The sequence below is a fragment of the Acipenser ruthenus genome, chromosome 9 (genome assembly GCF_902713425.1).
Source record: "Acipenser ruthenus chromosome 9, fAciRut3.2 maternal haplotype, whole genome shotgun sequence".
In the NCBI taxonomy this organism is placed as follows: Eukaryota; Metazoa; Chordata; class Actinopteri; order Acipenseriformes; family Acipenseridae; genus Acipenser; species Acipenser ruthenus.
In genome coordinates this window covers 37,554,763-37,558,969 of record NC_081197.1, presented here as the reverse complement: position 1 = coordinate 37,558,969, position 4,207 = coordinate 37,554,763, and positions in this window count along the sequence as shown.

The following is a 4,207-nucleotide window of genomic DNA, read 5'->3' as shown; positions in this document are numbered from 1 at the left end:
GTAATTTAAAAACCGCCCTGATGGCACTACAGTTTTCTAACCGTTTTAACCCTTTTTTCAAACTGTCTGTGAACCTTCGTAATACAAGCTCTTCTGACGCCTGCTGTTCACTGAACTGCAGTGGCAAGCACTGGTAGACCAACACCACCATCTATCGGTCAAAAAAGAATATAGCTGTCCAAGAGAAGACTAAGACTTTAGGTTTTTTTGAAGGTTTTCCAAATCTTAAACATTTACCTGAACATTTTAAAATCAAGAAGTTTCTGCTTTGAAAGCGAGCTATAGGGCCTGGCTAGATTAAATCTGTTTTGCTTTATCGTGCTCTTCTGTCCTATCTTCTCTAGCTGCTTACTGTTGCTATACTTTGCTGCGAATACATTTTACTCAGAGCTAGGATGCTGTAAATTGATCAGTTTAGTAATTTGTTTGTGTATTTGACGAAATCCAAAAATAAACTCAACCTGTACAACTTCTGCCATCCAACCCTGTGTTACATCGATTCTCTCTTGGATCTGTTGTGTTGGGTGTGGTTGGCTGGTACTGTCATGGCTGCGATCGGGGAGAAAGTGCATAAGCTATTACAGTATTCGTTTTATTTCATTTTAAATTTAACATCTCGTGTTTCGTCTTTTTGAAATGGAGAAGAAGAAGTTTAACATTCCTTTGGGAGATTCTGTTTATACTAAAGAACCAACACTGGTACTTGTTGTTATTTAATATTACGGTTTACAGGGCGGTATTAATTTAGTAAACATGGTCGATATAGCCTAGCTTAGTTGCAGGATTGAAAACAACATGGTCAGTTTTATTTACTTTGATCGTGACACACACACACACACACACACAAGTATTAAATCCACATCTAACACCTTAAATTTGTATCTTGTTAAAGTATAGTTTTAGGTTATGCTTTTAAAAAAAAGTGCAGGTACTAATTTAACCGGCACCTATCGAACCATAATGAATGAATTCTTGATGATACTGCAGTGCAAGCACCACAAATAACTGTGAAATCTGTTGACGCTTTCTTGTATGTATGTTCTCAAAAACAAAAACGACAAAAAAAAAAACCACAGTCAAAAAGAAACCCATTAAGACAGGAAAGTTGGCAGCAATTTGCGTCACAGTGTTAACGCCCGTATCACCACCGTTTAGTTTTACTGCAGTTATTAAACAACCACAATCAGCTATATATGTTAACTAATTAAGTACATCTTGATTTGAAATCTAAATGAGTAATTTCATGTCTGGACCAAAGGGAATAGCACAATTCACGTCACATTATAAAAAAAATCACAAATATTGTATACTATAACATATTTAGTATCTACCCCCAGCAGCCCCTGAAGTTTGACGATAAGAGTAGTAAAATTAAATCAAATAAACTTCGCGTCTTCCTATTTCAAAGGAATGAAAAAGGTTTTCAAAATGATGAAATTGCATTTAAAAGGGAATGATGTTTGTTCTAGTTTTGGTGATACATTTTATTTGAAAAGCCTTGTTTATCACTGTTAAAATAAGCCACAGGGTTATTGTTTGACTACCTTTGTTGCAGCAGGGTCGTTATCAATAGTAAAAAAGTGAATTTGCATTTGGTAGTAATTTAGATGACGTTTGTTTCAGGCTCAGCGTCTCCATGATGTGTTACACCAACCCTTCCTCAACTCAAAGAAGCACAAATTGGAGAAAAAGGCAGAGACATAAGAGCTATCTGGACATTCTTATTGTTTTTGCTGAAGAGTACCATGAAATTCTGCCATCACAAGATCTGCAAAGTGAAACACTGAGGGTAAAACAAGGGGCAGTCGCATTTTAAACACAGGCTCAGGATATGTATTTTTGTTAATATTGGGAACTTGAATTTTTATGACAACACTTGCAAGGTGGGTTTTTTTGTGGTATACATTTTCAATTTCTTCTTCACATCTCATTTTCAAGGAGCAGCTGACAATAAGTCGACAAATTAAAATACTTTTTGAAAATAAATAAATAAATAAAATACACCAGGTAAATAACATAAATTCTAAAGTCCATAAAGAAGTAACAAGCCTATCTTCCATTTATTACAAAAGGTGAAAACAATTCCCTGTGAACTACATCCCCATTATATGGATTAGAATTACAGCTCTCAAGCCAACGTTGTCTCCTGTAGATTTAAAATAAGTACATTTTGAGCTATACAGAGCCTTTAAAAGTTGTCTGCCTACCTATTTTATTTACAAAAAATAACAACATTTAAAGCAGGTTCTTGAAGTAACATAATATTGTTTACACAAAACATGTATTTTTAAAATGAAATTTCTTTAAATACTCAAGATATTTTTTTTCTAGTGAAATGCATCCTGTATATTATTTATTTTGCAAATGGTTGTCAGTACAGAGAAAGATCTTTTTGGATGCTCACTTTGAAAATGATAAATAGAGGGAATACAGTATACAAGTTATGAGTGAAGACAGAATGCATAGTATACTCTGCAGTTAAAGAGATTGCCTCTGTCCATATTGAAGACAGTTATAAAGCTGCAGGGGTGTGTGTGGTCACCGAGAGAATGGCTGAGCAACAAAGATCAGGAGCTTAAAATAGGAAACCAAGAGCAGACAGGAAGAGCTGCTCATCCTGGTTGCACAGAAGAAGCAAACATCCCTCTTCACAGCTGTAAAGACATAATTTTACCAGTTAGTTTCATGAAGAAGTACGTCACTATGACCCTATATCCACAAGTAAATTGTAGGTGTTGTGTACAGACTGAGGACTGATAAAAAAAAAAAAAAAGCAGATTTGTCTATAGTAGGTTAATACATCGAGTGTAGGTGATCCTCTCAATAATGTGAAGATTTGTAACCTACATAGAAGTAAAAATATTTTGTAAGTGTGACTCATGTAGATATGTAAAAACAGAAAGATAAGCAGCCTTTTACTGTGTACCAGGGTTAATTAGTCAAGATTAACAGGTGTTCAAGATCTTTAGCCACTGATGATGTAAAGACACCTTGAAAACCTGCTGGATAGGGGCTCTCCAAAACCAGGATAGGACAGCCCTGCCCTAGAGGCTGCTGCTACTTCACATGATAATCTTTCCTAAGCCATTTCTGATGTCAACCTCATATTTTCAGTTTTGTGGAGCCTCATATCTCAGACATCATTTTAGGTACTCGCTTCATATTTGCAGGGTTTTAATTTTAACCATGCATATTAAATGTGCTGGTGACCTTGACATTGACCTTTGAACAAATATGACTGCCGCTGTTTTGGATTCTGCGTAATCATTTTAGTAATCAAGAGTATTTTGACTCTCACTTTATAAATCAATTCAAGTCAAACTTTTTTTATATAGCGCCCTTCACACCAACAAAGTCGTCTCACGGTTCTTTACACAACATAAAAAACATTCATAGACATGAAACAACTTTTTAAAATCGATCAAATAAATAAAATACAAAAATAGATAATTTAGAATAGCAATAGGACAATGTGTCCTAGATAAATAAATATAAAAGTGATACAATTTGCATTCGGATAATTAAAAATCTTTCACTCAGAAAGCAGCATGACTTCATGGCAACAGCACCCAGTTCATCTCATGCAGCCACAACCTACATCACCACTACATAGAGGGTTTTTTAAGAGTATTTAAGCTGTCAGCTCCTCTGATATTTACACAAAGGTTGTTCCATAATATTGGAGACAGGTAACTAAAGGAACACCCACCCAAAGTCACATGTTGGAAGCAAGGAGGCCCAAGGTCGTTCTGTGCACTAGATTAATGATGTAAGAGTGAGTGGGATGGTATTATGAGGAAAATGAGAGCCGGACCATAATGTGTGACGATCATGCAATATTTAGGATCAGCTGCATTAACACTGCCTGACTCCAATTAGTATTGGTAGGGGCTCATGTGTAACTAATGGCAGGTTTCCTGATGTTTCAATGAAGAATATGAATCGGCTCAAAATAAATACTTTCCTCTGAAAAAGAACACATTGCTGTTGCAAGAATATGGTATAATATTGTATTTTTGCATTTAATTCACTAACCAATAAAATAATGTGTCAGATGCTATATTTAAAAGTCTTACTCATCATATGTTTTTATTTTCTAGGTTTCAATTGTCTCTATGACTCAAAATGTCAAATGTCAGTTAAAAAAAAGCATCATGAATATTTTTTTTATTATTATTATTTGATAACAAAAGGACAAAACAGTTGG